The sequence below is a fragment of the Chelonoidis abingdonii genome, chromosome 8 (genome assembly GCF_003597395.2).
Source record: "Chelonoidis abingdonii isolate Lonesome George chromosome 8, CheloAbing_2.0, whole genome shotgun sequence".
Lineage (NCBI taxonomy): Eukaryota > Metazoa > Chordata > Testudines > Testudinidae > Chelonoidis > Chelonoidis abingdonii.
Genome location: NC_133776.1, coordinates 91922675 through 91947243, shown reverse-complemented (window position 1 = coordinate 91947243; position 24569 = coordinate 91922675).

The following is a 24569-nucleotide window of genomic DNA, read 5'->3' as shown; positions in this document are numbered from 1 at the left end:
TTAAACCGGTTTCTGTACTCCTCCCCGACGCGAGGAGTAGCGTTGAAATCAGTATTACCATATCGGATTAGGGTTAGTGTGGTTGCAAATCAATGGTATTGGCCTCTGGGCAGTATCCCACAGTGCACCACTGTGACCGCTCTGGAAAGCAATCTGAACTCAGATGCACTGGCCAGGTAGACAGGAAAAGCCCCGCGAACTTTTGAATTGCATTTCCTGTTTGCCCAGTATGGAGCTCTGATCAGCACGGGTGGCGATGCAGTCCCAAATCCAAAAAGAGCTCCAGCATGGACCATACGGGAGATACTGGATCTGATCGCTGTATGGGGAGACAAATCTGTTCTATCAGAGCTCCGTTACAGAAGACGAAAATGCCAAAGCATTTGAAAAAAATCTCCAGGCTATGATACAGAGTCCACAGCACAGTGCTGTGTGACAAGCGTAACGGAAAGCCAAAGAATCAAATGGACGCTCATGGAGGAAGGGAGGGGGAACTGAGGACTCCAGCTATCCCACAGTCCCCGCAGTCTCCGAAAAGCATTTGCATTCTTGGCTGAGCTCCCAATGCCTGTAGGGTCAAACACATTGTCCGGGTGGTTCAGGGTATATCTCGTCAATTTACTCCCCTTCCCCCCCCCCCGTGAAAGAAAAGGAAAAAAATCGTTTCTTGACTTTTTTCAATGTCACCCTATGTCTACTGCATGCTGCTGGTAGAGACGGTGCTGGGCAGCGCTGAACAGCAGCATCCCTCCCCTCCCTTCCCCAGGTGGCAGATGGTACAATGCAGTAGGACTGGTATCCATCCTCATCATCAGCCCATGAGTGCTCCTGGCTGGCCTCAGGTGAGGTCAGCCGGGGGCGCCTGGGTAAAAATAGGAATGACTTCCCAGTCATTCCCGGCAGATGGTACAGAACGGCTGGTAACCGTCTTCATCATAGCAACTGGGGCTGAGCTCCATCAGCCCCCCCCTTTCATGTCTAAAGAAAAGATGCCTGGACTATCATAGCAGCGGGATACCTTTAATGTCCTGCTGGACTATCATAGCAGCTGGAGGCTGCCTCCCCCTCATTTTATCTCACTAAAAAGTCAGTGTTTCTTATTCCTGCATTCTTTATTACTTCATCACACAAATGGGGGGACCCTGCAATGGTAGCCCAGAAGGGTTGGGGGAGGAGGGAAGCAATGGGTGGGTTGTTGCAGGGACACCCCCTAGAATGGCATGCAGCTCATCATTTCTGTGGGATCTGACACAAAGAGGTGTGCTCTGCTCTCTGGTTCTCTGATACACTGGTTCTCTAGTACACTTGCCCCATATTCTAGGCAGGACTGACTCTATTTTTAGATACAACATAAAGGAGGGAATGACCTGGGGGTCATTCCCATTTTTGTCTTTGCGCCCCCGGCCGACCTCAGCGAAGGTCAGCCAGGAGCACCATGACAGCAGCAGACGTACAGAACGACTGATAACCGTCATCTCATCGCCAATTTACAATGGCACAGCAGATGGTACAGATAGGACTGGTAATCGTCTCTGCTACCTTGCAAAGGCAAATGAATGCTGCTGTGTAGCACTGCAGTATTGCCTCTGTCAGTGGCATCCAGTGCACATACAGTGACAGTGACAAAAGGCAAAACGGGCTCCATGGTTGCCATGCTATGGTGTCTGCCAGGGCAATCCAGGGAAAAAGGGTGCGAAATGATTGTCTGCCATTCCTTTCACAGAGGAAGGAATGAGTGACGACATTTACTCAGAATCATCCGTGACACTGTTTTTGCACCATCATGCACTGGGATCTCAACCCAGAATTCCAATGGGCGGGGGCGACTGCGGGAACTATGGGATAGCTATGGGATAGCTATCCACAGTGCAACGCTCCAGAAATCGACTCTAGTCTCGGTACATGGACACACACCACCGAATTATTGTGCTTAGTGTGGCCGCGTGCACTCGACTTTATACAATCTGTTTTACAAAACCAGTTTATGTAAAATTGGAATAATCCTGTAGTGTAGACGTAGCCTCAGAGACCTACAGGGATTATAAACCAGACCACCAGTCTCGTGCATGGTGGCAGGGTTCACAGATCCTGTCTCACTGATGGAAGAATTCAGAGGAAACTCCATAAGTTTCCTACCCTTGTGTTGGTGTTTTCCACACAGGATTATGAATCTGGCCCTTGGTTTTTACTCAGACTCCCACTGATGCTGAGTAAGGACCTTGAGGTTTGGCCCGTAGGTGGTTGAAGACTCTGGCAGGATTAGGCATATAAAGAAATGCCATTAGATTAACTCATTGCATGGTATTGCCTACTGTCAGAGCCGCAGATGTGCTTCATTGCATTAGGTGTAGCTGTGGGCATGCTGCCATCCAGCTCTGCTGCTGACTTTATTCCACTACTGCTGAAGGCCAAATAATCATCATCATTTCAAGTTGATAGCACAGTATATTTCCCCAGGGAATGCTATTCAAATTAAATCAGTCATGCTAACAATGATTTTATAATTATATAAAGAGAGCCCTCTACTCTAGTTATTTAAAAAAAACCACGTTTGCATCATATCAAATGGTTATTGCCCTCTTTACATTATTTCCTATCCAAAACCCCGATACTCTGTACGTTCCTTTATTTGAGAAATTCATTATTCTGATAATTACCACATGTAAGTAGAGTCATATCAAAATAAGAACAAATGTAAATTACAGAATCTGTTTACAATGTCAGTGCCATGGTAGGTACTAACAAACTCTAGCTGTTGTTCTGTGGGTAAAAGAAATTGGCCATGGCATTCATTAGCATACTTTCAAATTGCACTTCATACTGAGGACAGCCTGATTATGCTGAGAACTACCATGCTAGGCAAGCAGTGCCATGTGGATGTTATTACACTAAACAGAGAAAAAGATATTACTCGGTTTGAGTAAGGGAGGCAGAATCTGAAATTTGTAAGAATTATTAGTACTGATAATTATTAAAAATTACTAAGGCCCTGATTGAGCAGGTTGCATAAACTGAAGTATATGAATAACCACATTGGATCACTTACATGCTAACAGTTACATATATGCTTAAGAACTTTGCTGACATAGGACCTGAGCTGGGGCATAATTGGGGCCTGTCCTGGCATAGGCAAGAATAGATCAATATGTGATACATTATCATAAGGCAACTTCTTTTTTTAATGTTTATTCTATTGTAACAATTTAACTTGCAAAAATTTAGATAAAATATCAACAGTCTGAGTGGTACAGGAAGACATATATAACACTTCCCTTTTCTCCTAGATCTTGGAAACTGCTGGACATTTACAATTGCTCTGAGAGAAACAGGGAAGTACCATCTTAGAAAGATGGAACATTTTTGAGAATAGGTGGCAATGATTGCAAAGGGAATCAATGAGAATTGTTCTGCCTTTTGAATGGTGTGAATTTTATCTCCTTTATGAACCAGCAGATAGTCTTATGCTCCCTACATTCTCTACAGAACTAAAAAGAACTAAAAATATACACTAATAAAATATGTTTAAAATTTGAAGCAGAGGTATTTATAAGTAAATGAGTTAATGATTAGTGACTAGCTGGCTACATACCAAAATATTAACGTTAACCTTCATATATGTAGTTTTATTCCATTGCCAGGTAAAAAGTAGAAACCAGTGACAGAGACTGTGTAATCTTTCATTGGATTAGCTTGAATCATCAGCTGAGATAAAAATTCAGTGCCATGGTGATGAACTTTTGAGTGCACCCTTCAGTCAGTAATTTTCCTTTACTGTGGGCTACTCAAATGAGTGATACAAAGATTAATATTTTTTCTAGTGATTAGAGAAGTTTCCTCAAGTAAAAGCCATAACATATGAGAAAAGGGAACTTTTTAGATAGCTCTGAATGTGACTTTTCAGAGAATGTGACTTCTGGATGTAGTACTCTTGCAGTGAGTTAACCTCCTTATCTCCTTCATTCTCTCTCTTTTATCATGTCTTCTTCAGGGATCTTGGGCAGAGGAAAAGACAAGGCATTAAATAAAGGAGCTTTCTGGCTGCTAACAAAATGAGGAGTGAAATCTGTATTCCAAGTGTCACTGGAGAGTGGGTTTTTAATTCCTTCTGTGGAAGATCCTTGAAATAAAACATCTCACAGTGACACTTTTTCTTTCTAAGAAAGAAAAAAAATACTAATTTAAAGTCTTCAGCATAGTTATAACCTGTTCCAGAGGTTGGGACTGGGAACTGAGAGACTTGGGTTCTATTCCTTGTGCTGTCACTGACTCACTGTGGTTTTAGGCAAAGTCACTTAAGCCAAAATTTCCAAAACTTGGATATCTACAGTTAAGCACCTGAAGCTGTATATATGCACCTATATGAAAATGACCGGATTTGTTTGGTTTGGTTTTCTTCAGAGCTACTAACAGTTTGTTGGTCCTTCATTAGGAGATTCTAGAGCAGGGTTCACAAACTGGGGTTTGTGAAATATTACAGGAGGTTCTCAGGAAAAATTCCCTAATGGCAGACAGAGCTGTCCCTAGGAGCCTCGGGCAGCACGGGGCCAGCAGCCTGGAGCCCCTGGACTTCCAAGAGCTAAGCAGATCAAAGCAAGTATATCTATCACACTGAGGAGGTTTAAACTTCAAGACTCCTCCTAAGAAACGGAAAAGGAGGTGGATATTTTTTGCTGTTTTTAAAATTAAAAAGGCAGCTAGTATTGATTTTAAAATTCTTATAAAGAACAAGTTTAAGCTTTGTAAGTTGTGTTGTTTGCCTGGACTGCCCGAGACCTGAATGCTTATGTAGGAGGAACTTTTTGAGTTGGCTTCTTAAATACCTTCATGCTGTTTCACATCTGATACTCCTTGATGAAACATAGAAGCCTTGTCTTATAACGGGCTTATTCAAAGTGATACAAGCTACAAAAGTGAGATCTTGGAAGAGTGTTGCTGTTTTCATACTGTAATAAAAATACTGTAACGATAATAATAAATAGTGTGTAATAAGCATGTCATAAAAACAAATTTTATAAGTCCAAGATCTCTGCTTTTATAATTTATACTCAGGTAAAGGAGAAAATCCCTGGACATTTTTATTTTTAGGAGGGGGTTCATGAGATTTGACATTTTAATTAAAGGGATTCACAGGTTGTTAAAGTGTGGGAACCACTGCTCTAGAGAGTGGGGGAGAGAAATTTCTCAATCTGAGAGGGATAAGGTAGTTATAAATGAACTCTTAGGAATATCTTCTCAAGAGTCATCCATGTCTCTTTCAGCAGATCCTCTAGCCTTCCAAATATCCAGTCAACTCAGCTTAGCCATTTTGTTTGCTATCAGACAGAGAATGCATAACTTCTGCCTCTCAAGGGGAAAACCAACCTTTTATCATCTTCCCCTTTCCAGCATTAATCCTCAAGTTGAAATCAAATGCCAGTGACTTTAGTGTTACTGGCATGGAAAGAAGACAGTGCTTTCCCAGAAACCAGTTACTAGCAATGCGTATGCCAGTTTGCTATATTTCACCCTTTTGATCTTCTCCCCATTACAGTAACATGCACTAATAATTCTAACTCTCTCATCAAGTAGGCCATATGCTGTACACAGAGACTCCTGACGCTATGCACACCTTAAGAGAAAGTCACATAAATAGTCGCATCAAAAGAAATGTTTACTACTTGTGTATGTCTCATCTGAGAAAAAAATGTAGAGAAAGTGGTTTGAATTTTTTGATGTATAACGTATGCGCCAGATCCTGAGTGCTGCTTTCAGGCCATCAACTTACTGGTGCAAAGGATCCACCAAGCCAATTTGACCGTTATCTGAAAAGTGGTATGTAGGGCCAGCCACCTGACTCCTGAACTGCTCCCAGCACAGAAAAGCTGGTCTCAGCGATCTGAACCTCTGTGTGTTGAATTTTTATATGCAACTTAGGTCTCTGGTAACTATGTTCTCTTATCTTGTGTCTAGGCACAGCACATTTATAAAATCTGAAAAGAGCGAAAGTAGCACAATGGGCTGGGGTCCTGGTCCCATGACTGGGACTCATAGGTACCATCACCGAACAAATAACAAAAATGAACCTTCCGGAAGAAACAGTTGAAACATGATTGTTGCTCGCTCAAGCCATGTGTGCCAGCTCTTCACAATATAAATATTGGACACTGGTGACTGATTGGTTTCCTCGTGTGTAGAAATAGCCAGATTTCAAGCAATTTCCTTGGCACAGGATATTTTTCATTTATTAGCCTGTAATTGCAAATGTGCCTCGTTATCCACCAAATGTGTTAATTAAGCATTCTCTTAATTACAGTGATTACAATTTACTTAGTTTAGTGACATATTCCTAGATTCCAACGGACTGTGGCATCACTTTATTGCTTTCTTTTCACAAAGCATTGAGAATGCCTCCTTCCAAATTTCGGGAGCCTAGCTATCAATGTTTCAAAGGTTTGTTTAGACTCTGGATCTGTGGGTCGGTAGCACTACTCAATTTAGGGGGAATCTGCATTTATATCGTTAATTTGCATCACTAAATATATCACAGTGCCATGACTGGGTTCAACAGGAAAGTGACAGATGCCTACTACATAAGCATCTTCTGAGAATTTGGCCTTTAACTATGTTTGTGGCCATCTCAAAAGATGCCTCTCCTGCTCTGTGTGGTGCAGGAAAAGCCTTGAAGTCACATAAGAATTGAGGAATAGGGATCTTCAAAAACCTGTATGAATAGGACTAGTGATTGGATTGGATATATTCACACAGCAAACCTGTGGTTGGATGTGTAGGGATAAGTAAGGAAAAGCCAAAATAACCCACTATCAACATTCACTTAAAACCTGGTAATTAGAGCTGGTCCTCCACTGCAAAATTTGGATCAGAATCTAAACGATCCCATAGTATGATGGGTGTTTGGATCTGGGGCCTCTAAACTTTTATATCTTTTGCTGTTGCTGTTCAAACCTTTTTAAATCTGTTTTGTGAAAACTCCCTCAGAAGCTAATCTTTGGGCCCGTTTGAAGTTCTTGTGTACTGTGAGAGGGTTCATCCCTCCGTATACCTATAATTTGGGAAGCAGTCTCCCTATGAATCATCCTTGCTGCCATAGAACCTCTGATGCAAACCCCAACCAATTAATATTTTGAAAAACTTTGAAAAATGTTTTCTTCTGCCTGTGGAGGATTCTGAGTTTAATATGTAAATATATAAAGAGATGTAAAAAAAAAAAAATATGAGACCCTTCCACTCAGTCAAACATATCTATACAGGAAAAAAGTAATCAGGTAGCTTGATGAATTCTGAGGCCTGAGGTGTCAGCTATAACCTTGGATCCCTACTCCACGACAATTTTTTTTTCATTATTCTCTCTCATTTTGTTTCTTTCTTGCCTCATTTAAATGTTAGGGGCTGAAGAAATCAAATAAGCTGAGCATTTACTAAATAAGCTAAAGCTAGCATACTTGTTGCTTAGGGCAGCCTACAGCTGATGGATAGTGCAATGAACTAAAGACAGATGGAACTATAAACCTCATTCTGCACCTAAATTCTGTTTCCTCATATACATTAGTGAGCTCATTAATATCCTCTGCACTGGCAGCAGTACTTAGTGTAGTGCTGAATTAAAGAATGTTTGAAATGAAGAAAAAGGAATCCTGCAGCAACAGACCTGGACTGGAGTTTGTCCAGGGCTTCTAATGACCAGTATGGATTTATAGTGGCAGAAGATGCTACTGTGGATGTTATTTAGAAACATGAATATACCCTGGCATCTAGTTCTACCACTTCTGCCTTTGCCTGGGGCCTTGCCTCTTCTTCAATGCTGCTCTTTTGGGTTGCCCTCCCTTAAGAAATGAACATTTTCTTGTTTTATAAAAAATGTACATTTTATTAAAATGTTGAAGATTATGATAAAAGTACAAATAACATGTTGGTAATCGTGCAAAGTCACATTACCCAAAACACATTGAATAAACGTTTGGATCGACTTCTTTACAAATGGTTAGAAATGAGAGAGCAATGGTGGGAACCATACCTTCAGTATTACATGATTAGTGCGCACAGTATTTCAAATACAAGATACTTGCAACACATTAAGCTTCTGCTGTCACCACATATCAGGACTCACAGCTGGCTAGAAAATGAATGACATGAATATACACACACATATGCACAAACACCCCACCTGACTGTGGAATGCCACTTGGAAGTTGATAGTTTCACTGGACTCCCGGCCACAAGAGATTAGGGCTCTATATTTAGACAGAGCCATGTGAAGAAGGCAGAGTTCATGCTATCTTCAGTGCATCACACCGAACCCTTTGCCATGAAAATATTAATATACTTTTCGCTGTAGGCTCAATACTGGAAACCCGTTACTAGTCATGCTTCCAGTCATGCAAATCTCACTCATAGGTGGTAATGCTCGAGAATGAGACTAGTTTTATAAAAAAAAACATAGGCTACTTATGTAAGTAGTGTTTGCCAGACTGGACCCGATGTGATTCTCTCTCAGGCAAGTAGTTCTCTTGAAATGAATGGCTCATGAAGGCTGTTCATGTGAATGAAAGTTATCAGAATAAGCTCAAATAGTAAAACATTGGATTGAATTGCAGTAGGTAGTGAAGTTATTCCTGTATGCACAATTACACTTATTTTTGAAGGGGGCTTACCTAGTCTTTCTATTTGCATTAGCAAATTCGGGTGCTGCTTTAGAAGCCCTGAAAGTCCCAATTCTAACTGGCACTTTGCTCCAGGCTCTACAGCAGTGAGCCAGGAATCCTGGGATGGTCGCCTAGGGTCCGTAGCTCTGGGGCAGCCCTGCCATATTGACTGCCTTAGTCCAGAGACCCAGGGCTTCCAGACTCCAAGGCCAGTCAGCTCCCTGAAGGTGGATAATGAGGTTTGTGATTTGCTTTGCAGATGTTTACTGGTTGCTCCTCCAAAGTGTGAGGGAGAGTGGGAACATTTTGGATCAAATTCATTTACCTTGTAGGTGTAGGGTCAATGAAATGTTGTCACACTTATTGTGTGACAAGAGTAGCCTGTACTGAATAGACCCTGAATGAAGAGCCACCATAACCAAAGCCTTAGTCTGGCACCACTGGATAGTGGAGCTTGGACATGAGTCAGACAGAGCGGAGTGGGGTTCCTACCTTTCGGCAAGGAGGTAGCACTGATGGCAGGGCTCTGATCAAAGAGTTCTATATTCCCTTAATTCTTCTCCGCTGAGCACTCTGAGGTGGTGGTGCCCCTTGATGGAAGTTGCAGAGGTCTGTATCAGACCCAGTGAACTCTGGTGAAGGTCCTTTTTCTCAGCACCAATGAAGCTTTAACCAGTACAGCTAGGTTAGGTGGTTGTGCAGCACTCCCCCTAGGGGCTGGAAGTGGATCTGCCCGAGTACACTCCTGGACTCTGGGACTTGGTAATGGAGTAGGTGGGGGACAGTGATGTGTTAAAGGGACACTTATTCATTGGATGTTCCCACCAGCAACTGGGGAAATGGGGCAAAGGACTATTCCCAAAGATTCCATAGGGATAAGTGTTTTGCCTATTATTCTGATTTATGTATTCTTGATTTAATATTGTTGTATTTTTCTGAATGAATGCTGTGTTCCCTGCTTCCTTAATAAGTTTTCTTTGTTTCATACACAGACTCAGTGCTTTTGAGAGGGGAAGTATTGCCCAGTGAGGGCACCCAGGGAAGGTATTTAGTTTTTCCCAGCTTTCCTGTCCAAGTGGTGTTAATTTCAAAAGGAACACCTTGATATTGAACCCACTCCTTTGTGCTACCAACCACATGCTGCAGAAGGAGTTACATGTAAGATCTCATATATGACCTTCCAGTGTGACTTTGACATGACACTAATGTGATCATTCTGCAAGTCAGAACAGTTGGCTCCCTTGTTTAGGGAAGATGATAATTTGTCTGGTAAGATAATTTATTTGGTAAAATTATTTAGAAAGGAACCATCTACACAGGCAATTCTCTGTACCTGGGATTAGTATATTTGTAAACACTTGTCATGTTGGAGGGGGCAGTAACAGGTAGATCCAAGACTACAGGTTCTTTTTCAGGTACACATGGGTTCTAGTTATCTGACTGTGAACAGGGAATGTTCAGCTGATAATAAAAGGATTTATTCCTTCACTTACGTTGTTATACTGAGTTTGCTCTTGGTAGTCCTGGCTGCTCATCAACACTGCTGCCGCTGAAGGGATTAAGTGTCGTTGTAGAGCCTTAGGACCCATCCTTCCAAACACTTGCTCATCCATGGAGCTGCACTGAAATCAATAGGGTTACTCGTGTGAGTAAAGCCTATGAATGAGAGTAAATTTGCAGGATTAGGTCCTTATGTTAGAAAATGTTACTGTGTTATTGAGTCTGAAGAAGTTATTTTCGGGTCAAATCTGACTCTGGCTCCTACTGTAGTCAATGACATTTTGGACTCCTACCAAAGTCAATGGGAGTTAACAGTTCTTTGCAGGGCTTTAAAATCTTTATGGTGTTGCCACTGCAAACATTAAGATTAAGGTTACTGCATTATTCCCTTTCCTATACTAAGCAATAACATTTGTTATTTGCATCAGCAGAATTGTAAAGATTTTAATTGCAACTACTGTCTCCTGGGGTACTCAGGGTAGAATCAAGCCCTGGGTTCATTTGACCAATCATATGATATAAATCAGAAACAAATGTATGCTCTCCGGTCTGTTTTTTTTTGTTTTACTTCTTTCCTTGTACTTCCCATATACACTGAACGAAGCAAAAGAAACCTTGAATAGTGCCATGGAGGTTATTTAGCTGAACAGAACACACACAAATTAACAGCATATTCTCTCTGAAGATTTGATGTAGTCCCAAGCCGTGTATTTAAAAAAAAGGTTCAGCTTTAATATATATATGAAAAATATACTAAATGTATAGAAAACCTTTCACAACAAAGTCACAAGGTCATGATCTGTTATATGCACTTTATAGACTAACCATTAAAATGTAATATCAGTTCAAAGGGCCTGTATATACTGATTTCTGTTGTTAAGAAACATAGAATAATAGAATCAGAGAAGAGTTTGAGGTCATCTTGTCCAAGCCCCTGCTCAAAGCAGGACCAACCCCAACTAAATCATCGCAGCCAGGGCTTTGTCAAGCTGGGCCTTAAATACCTCTAAGAATGGAGATTCCACCGCTGCTGTAGATAATCCATTCCAGTGCTTCACCACCTGCCTAGTGAAATAGCTTTTCCTAATATACAACCTAGACCTCCCGCAGTGCAACTTGAGACCATTTCTCCTTGTTCTGTCATTTTCCACCGCTGAGAACAGCCTAGCTCCATCCTCTTTAGACCCCCCCCCCCCCGCCTTCAGGTAGTTGACAGCTGCTATCAGATCCCCCTCACTTTGCTCTTCTGCAGACTAAATAAGCCCAGTTTCCTCAGCATCTTCTCATAAGTCCTGTGCCCCTGCCTCCCTAATCATTTTCATTGCCCTCCGCTGGACTCTCTCCAATTTGTCCATATCCTTTCTGTAGTGTGGGGCCCAAAAACTGGATGCAGTACTCCAGATGTGGCCTCACCAGTGCTGAATAGAGGGGAACAATCACTTCCCTCATTCTTCTGGCAATGCTCCTACTCATGCAGCCCAATATGCCATTAGCCTTCTTGGCAACAAGGGCATACTATTAACTCATGTCTAGCTTCTCATCCACTGTAATCCCCAGGTCCTTTTCAGTAGCACTGCTGCTTAGGCAGTCGATCCCCAGCCTATAGCAGTGCATGGGATTCTTCCATCCTAAGTGCAGAATTCTGCACTTATCCTTGTTGAACCTCACCAAACTTCTTTTGGCCCAATCCTCCAATTTCTCTAGGTTACTCTGGAACCTATCCCTACACTCCAGCCTATCTATCTCTCCCTCCAGCTTAATGTCATCCACAAACTTGTTGAGGGTGCAATCCACTTGGAGGAGAGGAAGGTGATCCGGAACAGTCAACATGGGCTCACCAAGGGCCAGTCATGCCTGTCCAACCTGATTTTTTATATTAAAAATATCCTAAAAAATAGCCCTTTTCATAAGCCCCCATCAGAATTAATATATTTTCAAAAATGAAAACATTTAACATTGTTTTTTGAGTTGAAAAGCTAATGTAGCCGTTGGTTCAGTGTTTTCTTTTCCTCGGGATCTAAAACACGTCAATATAGTGTCATCAATCTGTTCAACAGAATCAACCTGCTTTCTATGATGAGATATCTGGCTCTGTGGATATGGGGAAAGCACGACTTGCACCTCAAACTCCTTTATCTTCTTCCCAGAGCCACATAGTCTGCACTCAAGGTCATTCTTGGTAGTATCATTGGTGCGCACGTGGAGAAATAAGAAGGGGTAGTGGTCCGAGGGCTTGATCAGTCTCGGCAGATACTCTGTCACATCCTGAGGTCTAGCTCCAGGCAAGCAGCACACTTCTTGAGTTTCCCGGTCTGGACAGCAGATGGATGACTGCATCCCCCTTAGGAGGGAGTCCCCAACCACCACCACCCGTCATCTCCTCTTGGGAGTGGTGGTCATGGAACCCCCATCCCTAGGACAATGCATCCCATACCTTCTGGTCAATTGGGGTCTCTTTCTGATCCCTTCCCTCAGATGACTCTTCCAAACCACTGTTCTGCTCTGCTGTCTCTGATTCTTCAGCATGCAGTGCCAAACAATGACTTCTATCCAGAAAGTCTTCATTTTCTCTGATGCAAGGTAGGGTTGATATTGGGTCTGTAGTCTTTTAACCTTCTCTTCCAATATGGAGACCAGCGTGCACTTCATGCAGACACAGTCACTTTTTTTCTCTGGGAGAAAGACAAACAGGCACATCCTATGCAAGTCACAACAGCTGATTGTTTACTATCCATATTGTCTTCTAAGAGTCCCTTCAGATGTTGTCTGTACTGTTCACAGAAGCCTGAAAGCCAAAAAAAAATTCTGTGGAAACTCCCCCCAGTTGAACTCTCTCTGTTCACTTCTCCTCTGTTCGCAGTTCACTCTGTTCGCAACAGGCTATTTTTTTACAAGGCTGCTGGCTTGACGCGGTTGCCCCGGCTCAAAGCCTTCACTATAATCAACCACCCAAGGCCCAACTGGAACAAGCACTCCCAATTCACGTTTTTCAAACAAACAACCCCATGATCAAACAGTCCCTGCAACTAGCACAGTCAAAAAAATGACAGATCCATTCTACTTGCCATGTAAGAAAGTAAGTCCCAAAGTGTTTTGGTACTTTGCAATGTGTTAAAAGCAGTTGCAGTGCTAGGCCCCACTCCTGCTAGGATCACTTTTTGATCCTAGCATGTTGATGGTGGTGCACAATTAACAGCAATAGTAATGTTGCCCCTTTCAAAGAGAATCATTATTGTCTTTTCAGGCAAGTATTTCTTGGAGGTTTCTCCCAATTTACCCTTCACTCCTTATTCTTCCACTAACACACCACCTGTGCCAGATAGATGAGTCTGTGGTATTTGGCCCTTCTGTCATTTTTCACTGTAGCTTCATTGTAGTTGCTACACAACCAGATACATACCGGATGTTGAGTGAAAAGCTTGTTGATGCCTAATACAAGAGGAAACTGTAGATCCCAGGAAGAGAGAGAGCCACATTTCGTTATCTTGGGCTGGGAAAAAAACTTACCTTTTTTTTTGGATCCTCTGTACGTTGGTTTTTCACGATGTTCAATACACATCTTAATGAGATCAGACAAGTGGCCTTTCTGCAGACACAACAGCGTACACAGCTAAGGCCACTCAAAAAATTAAGCCTAATACATCTTTCCTAATAAGTAAATAAACGAATAATATTAAGAAAAAATATGAACTCCCGTTAAGTTCTCGACAAAGTCAATTTGTCCTGTGAAACAATTTTTATCTGAGGGAAAAAAGATTATAATTAAGTTGGTTATTGTAAAATTTATTATAATGATGATACTTTGAGATGGTTGGAGGAAAGGTGCTATACACTGAAAGTGTGAAATTTTTTACAAGCATTAATTAATTAAGCCTCACGACGTCTACTGGGAGACCTAGACTCTGTTCTATTCATTTTGTGGAGTAATGTTCAGACCCTTGCCCAGAATATGTTGAGCTAGTGGCAGAGCAAGAAATGGAACCAGAGAGTCCTGTCTCTCAGACAACTATTCTAGCCACTAGACAATACTTAACATAAATGAAAACCACATAAATTCACTTAGTTACCTGTGATTTGTTCAATTCTGAGGCAGTGCTCTTCCAAACAGAACGTGATCTCTTCTTCTGTGGTCAGAAGAATAATGGACTTGATCTATGACTTTGCAGCTAGCAATGTTAACTATGATTGGAGGATAAGAAAAGGAAGATGTTTAGGGTAGAATGAGGCTTTGGAATGGAAAAATCATGTGGAGGAGACTTTGGGGAGAAATTTAAATTTTTTTCCTAGGTATTTTAATTGCAGATGACTTTCTTATTATTTATGTAACCATCTAATCTTTTTGAAAAACAGTATTCTCTTTGCTTCCATATCTTGCCACAGTAAATTCTCCAGGTCAGCTGTGGATTGTGTTATGTTTTTAATCAGTTTCAGATGTGTTATCTTTTTTAATGTCGTTGGGTGTCCCGTTGTTCTTATATTATGAAAGGCTAAATAGTAAAGTTGGCTGAAAAAAACCCTAAATTTCCTTTGAAAAATATATTTAGTTTTTCAAAAAATAAATTTTTGGTTATTGTAAAATCATTGGTTTCCAAGCCCAAAATATTTTTTTTTTACTGATAACTGAAACATTTTCAGTTTTCAGAAAACAGAGAAAATGGTTTTTAATTTTTCACAAAAAAGACTTTATGGAAATGGATTTTTTTTTGTAGCAAATGTTTGTCAGGTCATTTTTCACTCAAAAAAACATTTTTGATTGAAATTTTTTCAACCAGCTTTATCAAATAGCAGGATTGTACTGACCTTGGGTCTGATTTTCAATAGTTCAGAGAGCAGGGCTGGATTAAGGCAATGTGGGGCATCAGCTACACCACAACATGGTTCCTCCTGGTTGTCATGGTTGCCCATCGAGCCCTGCCAGCCACTTGGAGTGACATGGGCCTGAAGCCCCTGTCCTCCCAGAAGTGGTGGTGGGGTGGTTCTCCTTGAGTGCAGCAAGTGCAGCATAGGTCACCTTTTCCACCCAGGAGAGGCACGGGTGACAGCATGGAAGTCTCCAGTAACTATTTCAGTAACCAGCGTATATCTGCATGGATGTGAGAGCTGATCCTCCTTAACTCTTCCCTGTCTGCCACACAGAGACCTCTACTGTGACAGTGCTGGTGGGACCTCCCCACACTGCTGGAGCGTGAATTGAATGCTACATTGAGTGGTTCACATTGATCAGCTCTGTTGTTCCAGGTGGCCTGTAGATTCAAGAAGGAAACCATTGCACCAGTTACACCCACATCATGCTTTGGAACATTTCTTAGCTACCACAAGAGCTCAAAACTTCCACTAATATTTTTAATGAAATTCTGAGGACTTTGGGAGCTAGAGTATGAAATGGGTTACAGTTTCTCCACCTTAATCCAGCCCTGGCAAAGGGGGAAGGGGTAGAACAAGCAACACAAACCAAATACAAGTTTAAATGGCAAAACTTTTAATTCTCTGTTGAAGAATCCATTTTGAACAATTTTTCTGCCTTTATCTTTGTTTAGCGCTATATATAATGGTTATTGATGTTTTAATACATATTCTGTCAAAGCAAAGTCATTAATATGATCTGCAAATCCCCATCCCCCCATACACAATTTCTCTGCCAGATAGAGACTTCCCATCTTTCCAAGTTTTAGGATAGTTTTAAGATGTGAAAAAAACATCCAAACAGACAAGTGGAGATTACTAATCTCATTCTGCTTGCTACCTAAATGATTGGAACCCAGGTCTCCAGAAGTAAAACAAAAGTTTTGAGAACTCACCCCCATGGCTTATTTTTCAGTTATTCTCTCTTACTGCACTAGTAATGGTAACAAGGAACCTGCTCCCTTCATCTCAGTTCCTAGTTAAATACTCTTTACCACTAATTACTAAAGCCATGTGTGCTAAAGCTTTCCCAGTTGTAAAAAGAAAATCAATATTCATTTGACATTTGCAACTGGTACAAACACTAGGTGGAAATTTAATGATTTTTTTTGCAGCTGTCAACACATCTCTAAAACAGAGCTTTGACAAGCAGAAATGCAGGTAATGGCAAAAAAAGAACACCACACCCTTGGAGAAAGTTGGCATTTGGGCTTTCTCAGAAAAAATTGCTTCCAGGAGGCTTTGGACACAAAACTCCTGATCCAAATTAAGGCAAATATTGGATTTGTAAAAATGAAGATTGGATTTAACAGTCATAAGGAGTAATTTTGAAACATTGAGTATTGCATCCAAACGCTTGTCTTTTGTTTTTTCCATGGAGATATATGGGTCAGACAGGTTCAGGACTGAGGCAGTGCAACTCTAATTCTTATAGCTGGAGCACAGAACTGGGAGTCAGGAGACTCGCATTCAATATCCAGTTTAGCTAAGACTTCCTGATTACCTTGGGCAAGTACTTCAATTTGGTGCTATATAAAATTCTCAAGTGACTTAGTCTGAATCCTGTTTTCAAAGACACCCTAATTCACTAGGCTTTAGAACTTAGGTGCTTTTAAGACTTGAACTCAGGCTCCAAAGTCATTTAGGTAGGTTTGAAAATTTTACTGCTCATTTGTAAAATGGAAATGTTTCTCTAGCTCATCTGAACACAGTGGAACTTAATTTCCCAATGTTTGTAAAATACTTATAAATCTCTGAGTGCAAGATGTTACAGAATCCATTGTAGAGGTGGATAATGAGCTACAAAGTTAGGATCTAGATCTGAACTTGCCCACAGTACTAGATGTCTTTGGATCTGGGATTTTGGTCCAGTCATTACAAAGATCAGAGGCAGCTGTAAAGTTGTTTTTTATTATTCTTTTATCAGTTATTATTTATTCATTTACAACCATTTAGAACAGAGATAACAAAGTAAAAACATAAAAATAAACAGTCAGTAATGGAAAAAATAAGGCAATTTTTTTTAAAAGAATCAAAATCCTCCATTAGTATTTATCATAAAACTTAGTCCTGTCCTGCAAGGCACAAAGGACCTGCTCCATCACGGTATGTATGCACATGCTTAACTTTAAGCATTTAAGAAGTCCTGTTAACTTCACACTATTTGCTCCATACAAGCCCATGAGTAGCCCACTTTGAAGTTAAGGGAACTATTCCAGTCCTTAAAGTTAGGCATGTGCTTAAGTGTGTTGTGGGATTGGGGCCCAAGTACTTTGAACTGCCATTGAGCTAGTGAAACTTGAGAAAGCCCAGCTCCTATTGGGATTGCGCCTTCATGGCTATTAGAAGCTAAAGCCCAAGCAGAAATTCCATCAAAACTCATCTTTTCCCAAGAATTTGAAAATGTGCGATGAGGGAAAACTACGTTTTACCCGTAGTTGACAGAGGCTGGGGGATATGAGAGAAGGATAAATATGTTTAGTGAAATCCCGTGTAGTGGAAAGGCTCATCTATCCATTTTCTTTGTCGTGTTGCATGAGAAAAATGTGAAGTTAAAAAAATATCCTCCTCCCACTCTTAAGTTGATTTTGGGTATAGGGCCAATAATCAAGACACAAACTGGAACCAGATGGGAACTACCCTAGTGTTTATAGGTGTTTGGATCTGCAGTTCTGATTTAGCTCATTGAAAAGAGAGGTGCTGGTTGTGAAGTTTGGCTCTGAATCCAAATTCTTTTTGAAGCTCTCAAATGTTCACATCTGGTGGTTTGGTTCAGGCTTGTGTCCAATTTTAAGAACAATTTTTCAAAAAAAATGTTCTCATTGGAAGATTAAAACATGATGGTTCTTCAGACAAAGTAGGTGTGAAGTTTTCAGTATCCCACACTACCGGCTAACTGACAGGTGACATTCCTTACTATAAACAGATAGTCATATATAGATTCTAGTAGTAAGATGATTCATACATTTCTTGCTCATCTCCCCACTGTTTCCCTCCTACAGAGTAATAGGAGGTACTGTATCTCCTACAGAAATCTGCACATAGTCCCATGCACAAGTTCTTACATATAGATAGGTAAATAACCCAATTTATATAGTATAAAACAGTTTGAAGTCAATAGCATTTCAATAAATCTAGTGAAACTCTTAATTTGATTCCGCTAAATTTAAGAACTTTAACAGTAACATTCTTCAGATTTAATTCTCATGTTTAAAAATTGGTTGTTATGCCATTTATGTTTTGAAGATCAATTTATTTCAGACTTTTAAAATAAGCGGAGGATCTTATTCAACAGAAAGTAAGCTTTTGATAAAGCTGAAAGAGTTCTGGATTGATTTACAGTGATTAAGGTTGTTTATGTAATTTTCTTCTTGGCAACGTGTTGCTCTAATTTCAGTTGTCTAAAATGGTACATAATGGAGAAAAATGAATGCATAATGAATATATAGGGCCAAATTTCTCATGTGTAACTGAGAGCAGAATACAAAATATTACATAGCACTATTTTCTGTGTACATCATACAGTGAGCTTAGTGCATTTATGCTACAATTTTAAACTGGAACAAAAATAAGAGATCTTTGTATGTGAGTTGCCCTTTTATCCTAAAATGTATGTTTTTGGATGCATCTTTCATTTAGTAGCATTCCCATTATTATGTTGAACAACCGCCATTTTTAAAGGCAACACCCAAAGTAATATTTTAATATTTATTAATGGAATACATGAAGACTGCGCGGCATTTAGTCAGTGAATCGCCCTGTAGCAGCATCAGGAATAATCTTAATATAATGACAAAAAGCTCTTCTAAAGGCTAAAGTGATTCAGCTAACAAACTGACAATTACTTCCACAGACTCTTCAAGCCTATCTTTAAAAAAAACATTTGTTAAAACATTCTCCTTTGTGCCTTGTGTCACCTGCAGCAAGATAAATGCTACATTATATTCCATCAGTTACTTTCAATTAAAGATATTTCAGAACGTTGATGTAATTGGAAGGCATATGTTGTTTTAGAATTTAGAACTGTGAAATTTCATTTCTGTGGTAACTACTGGACACTAGCTAACAAAATAGGTACTGTGATGGGGCAAGGCCAGATGGCTACAGTAAAGTACTGAGAAACAGGCATGTTAGCCCCAGGCTAAGCAAATCCCTAGTACCCTGGTAACCAAATGGCAGTTGCTCCAGGTTAATCAAGGCACCTGGAGCCAATTAAGATCTTTCTAGAAGGCAGTGGAGATAGCTACTTTAATTAGAACACCTGCAGCCAATCAAGGCAGGCTAATCAGGGCACCTGGGTTTAAAAAGGAGCTCACTCCAGTCAGGCAGGGAGGAGCCAGAGGAGAAGGAGTGTGTGTGAGGAGCTGGGAGCAAGAAGGCAAGGAGCTGAGAGTGAGAGAGTGTACTGCTGGAGGATTGAGGAGGACAAGCATTATCAGACACCAGGAGGAAGGTCCTGTGGTGAGGATAAAGAAGGTGTTTGGAGGAGGCCATGGGGAAGTAGCCCAGGGAGTTGTAGCTGTCATGCAGCTGTTACAGGAGGCACTGTAGACAGCTGCGATCCACAGGGCCCTGGGCTGGAACCCAGAGTAGAGGGTGGGCCCGGGTTTCCCCCCGCCCCACCCAAACCTCCCAGCTCCTGATCAGACACAGGAGGAGCTGACCCAGACTGTGAGTTCCACAAGAGGGGAAGATCACTGAGGTGAACAAATCTGCCAATAAGTGCAGGACCCACCAAGGTAGAGGAGGAACTTTGTCACAGTACATTATTAAACATTGTAATGGCTACTGGTTTTTTTATTCATTCCTTTAAAACCCTACATTCCATTGATTGCATCACGATCACGATAGATCATGACTAAGTGGTATTAACATGGTGACATGGGCAGCCAGATTTTGGTGCCCTTACTCATCTTGGGCCTGATTCTCTGTTACTCTGCACCTCGTGTAGCCATTGACACCAGTGCAGATTAGATGTAAAATACTGCCATGCTGATTGGGGAGCCATTTACACCACAGCAAAATAGATGAAAAATGCTACACAGGGCAATAGAGAATCACTCCCATTGAGTATCACCTTACTCCACAAGTTCTCCCATTGATTGCAAAGTGACTTCTTCTGGGTTTAAGGTACTAGTCAGTGTAAGGGTATCACAGTCTGCCCTAGAAATTTCCATAACGTCAGAGAGATTAATCCAGGTATTTCAATACTCCATTAAACCATCTGTCCATTAAATACTCAATTAAACTGACAATCTGTCCCTTTCTTAGGTAATGTGTATTATTCACTACAGACATGGCCTCTCAGTTCCAAGGTCAAAAACAAGATGTGCATTCAAATTACATCAACACACTCAGCAATATGTTTATTTCAAATTCTTGATGGACTCTAATACAGCGTTCATTAAAATTAATGAAAGATGTATGGCAAAATTCCCTGAACTGCTCTGAAAATCTCAACCTAAATGCCTTAGTCAGACAATGGACCAGATTCATCTCTGTCTTTAAAAAGAGCTCTTCTAGGGGAAGATACAGCTCAGTGGAACCTGAAGCATAAGAGATGAAATTCTGGCCCCATTGAAGTCAATGGGAGATTTGCTATTGATTTCAGTGGGGCCAAGCGGTCACCCAAAGTGAGCAGGAGTGAGGGTGGGGGTTGTGTGCATTTTATACCTTGAGGCATGATGATTTGATAGTATTGCCATTTTTATTCTATTATAATGGAGGTGCCATTCTTTTAAAAAATATGCAAAAGAATTTAATTGTTCACACATCTATATACAGTGTTTCTATATAAAGTAGGGTGACCAGACAGCAAATGTGAAAAATTGGGATAGGGTGGAGGGAAATAGGAGCCTATATAAGAAAAAGACCCCAAAATCAGAACTGTCCCTATAAAATCAGGATATCTGGTCACCCTAGTATAAAGAGAGAGTAAAATGCCATCAAATCAATTTTTTCCACTCATGTTACATCTACTTTGCATGCAAGATTGAAGCCCGTGGAGAATCAGGCCTGGTATTTTTATCCATGTATATGTGTAGTCAGGAAGGCTCTGATTGGTACAACCAGAACAAAGTTAAAGGAGTCTTGAGGTTTTCCTCCGTCTCCTCTTCTTGCAAAAGGTCCACAATTCATTTGGGGCTACTGCAGCTTTCTCATGAAAGACCAGCATAAAGACACCACTTTTTCTGTGTTGCCAGGTCTCTCTCTTTTCCCAGAGAGCTGACATATCCTAACTTGGGACACAAATAGCATCTGAGAAAACCCCAACAAATTGAAGTTATGTGATAAGCAGAGGTTAAATAATTCTTGGGGGGATGTCATTAGAGAAAATGGAACATTTATAGTTCAGGAAAAAGGTGTCTCAATTTAAGATCCAATAGGCATTTAGAAAGCAGTGATTTTGCTGAGTTCTGGTAGTTTAGAACAAACCTGTGAGTGCTTGAAAATGCTAGAACAAAATTTCACTACAGTAAAAAACAAAAACAAAGCCTCTATTAAATCCTTTGGAAACCTTTCTTGAATTAATCCCTCATGCTGATACGTGCTAGAGAAGAAATGGGATGGTGAATTTTTTTTCTTCCCTGGGGACTTTGCAGAAGAGGTTAGATGGTCTCAAATTACTTTACTCCTATTTACAGATTTCTTTCTGGTTATTGATTTATAATCCCTATAGATCCCCCACTCTTGGCACACCAGAGTCCTTGAACAGTGTTTAGGCATGGTCAAGATTGATTATGGTAATGTGTTTGCAATCCTATATTCAGCTACCATTAAGCAGTGTGGTGCCAAAATAATTTATTAGTCTTCCTATGGCATGTTAAATAATTTATACAATTGTTTCCCTGACAGGGAGAAGCCGCAGATGGCCTTAATATGCTGGAAACAATAGGTAGTACCAAAACAAGTGAATTCTGGGTAACAGAATGTTGGATAGCTAAGAACAACTCCATAATTAATTTATAACTTGTTCATTGTTAATCAAGTAAGTAATTACATCAGGACAACAAAAGCATTCCTACTGTCATCTGAAATATAAAATATATATGATACACAGTAATAGAGCATAGAAAATCATAAGCAAATTAATTGTGAGCTGTGAAGGAAAAGCAAACCAAAACACCTCAAAAACACCCCCATTAAGATGCATTCAATCCAAACCTAACCACATAAATTTATTCATGTGATTACCACATAATTTTATTCATCTGACTATTCTTCCCTCATACTGCCATTCTTTTTTTGTCTGTTCTCTCTGGTGGCTTTAATATTTACACTTCCATTATAATACCTTTGGGCTCTGTATAGGGAATAAATAATAATAATTCTAACCAGCTGCCTCAGAAATGAGAGCTTCTGAAATGCTACTGGTTGTATGGCATTATAAGTCTCTCATTTGAGTCTTACTAAATGCCACCTTTTTTTTTCAAGACCTGTCAGCTGCCTTCATGAGGTGTGGTTACCACATCTGTGACTCTTGGCAGGAGCAGAATAATTTCTTAGTGATTCCAACCATTTTTTCTAGGAGATCCCAGAGGGCGGGAAAGGGCACTGTATTGTGTGTCCCAAAAGCTCTGTCATGTGAGGTTCCAGGTGACTCTGTCTACCTATTTCCCTCTTTTCCTATTCAATATGTACATTGGGCCGTTAGGACCTAGAGGAGAGTAGCTGAATGATTTACCATGGTGATTAGAGTGTGGAGCAGAGATGACTTGTTGACATTCAATCTAGATAATACTGAGATGATGCTCATATACTGGAGATAACAGTGGCCCCATTAGCCCAGGGAATGCCAGACAGTTGTTATCCAAGTATTCAACCTGGAGTTGATGTTGGATCCCCTGATGTTGACAGATGCCCTGCTAGCACCAGTTGCCAGGAGTGTTTATTATCATTTGTTTCTGACTAAGAAGAGTGCAGATTCAGCCCTAGCCATGCTAACCCGTGCCTTTGTCACCTGGAGTTTGGATCACCGGATTGTGTCCTGCATAGGGTTACTTGAAAGTGGAAGCTGGTGCAGAATGCCGCTGCCCACTGAGCTGGGACTTCTTGCAGGAAGCACTGTGCACCCAAGCTATGTAACCTGTGCTGGCTTCTATGAAGTGAATTTTAAAATGGTGGTTTTGACCTATAAAGCCCTGAATGTTGTAGGCCCTTCTTACCTTAGAGTCCACCTCTTGCCTGTGTGATTCCATTAAACTGTAATGTGAAGGGTCATCAGATCCAGAATGTTTCTCCCCCATGGTCCACCAGCACCTAGATTTATCTCAGGGCAAGTCTCATGGGCTATCTGTTTTCTAGGCTCTTACATAGGCACTGATAGAATTGACTAACAGTCCACTTGAAACTGCTGATTCTTAAAGGCACTATATTAATATAACTTAACTATATGTTACTTAGAATGTACCTGGACACTCATAAAAAAAGTGGTGGTTGCAACATACACAATTCCTGAAATAGGAATTGTGGCAGGGTGGACTAGATCTGGATGTCCCCTGCATCACCCTGCCCTGGAATAGATCAGAGAGAAGTCCTCCAGACAGCTTAGAGACACCTAAGAGCTATGGCCCCCATACCAGGGCCATGATGAGAACTTGCACTGTATACCTTGGAAGGTCGTGTGTGTGGCTCAGCCGCAGGCTCACATCCAACCGAGAAAAGGGGTCTGTCCACAAGAGGTGGGTGGTGCCTTATGGAAAGAAGTGTGTTTGCAGGCACTATCGGCCAGAGAAAGGGCCACCCCTTTCTCTGGCCGATAGTGGCTGGTGCTGACCCTGTTACAGAAATTTAAGAATCTATTTAGGCCATTTCTGTTTTAAAGGAACTGTTATTCAGTGGAATTCACCCTGCGGGACATAAGGAGTTGTAGGGCTCTGGACTCACCAGGCTGCTGTTCAGCATTCATGTGAGCATGCAACTATCTTTAAGATAAATTCAAGTGCCTTTGCACATTTCCAACTCATCTCTAAGAATAAATAAAACACTTAGGCTGATCTAATGTAGCTTTTCAGGAAACCAGCTCTGAATGTTGAGAAGAATTGCTAATAGAGAGGGGTTTGCATGATTTAGGCAGGGGATTCTCAGTTATCATTTTGAGTCCAGATTGGGGACTAGACCTTCAGATGGTGTAAATCAGATCCATGTTTGCTGGCCCTGAGTCAATAATGTATGAAAATCATTATATTTAGTCATCTAGAGGAAATTAGTTGGTGGTCTGTGTACAATGGAAACCACCATTATAATGGCACAACATTATCCATTAAGCTAAGGGTTTGGAAAATGAACTACCATATGCTCCTTAGAGGTAACTCTCCAGGTCAAGGTTTTGGTCAGTGATGTACAGATACTTGCACATTGGCTGCCTAAAGCTGACACCTTCCTTACTTAAATAGAGTAACACAAAATGTAAACCATATCCTTCTTCTCTCTTGTAATTGCTGTTTGTTGGAGTTTCATTGAGAAGTCTCCCATTCTCAAGCTGCTAGCCAAACGCACCTTTGATTTCTCCCCCCTCCCTATTTCTAT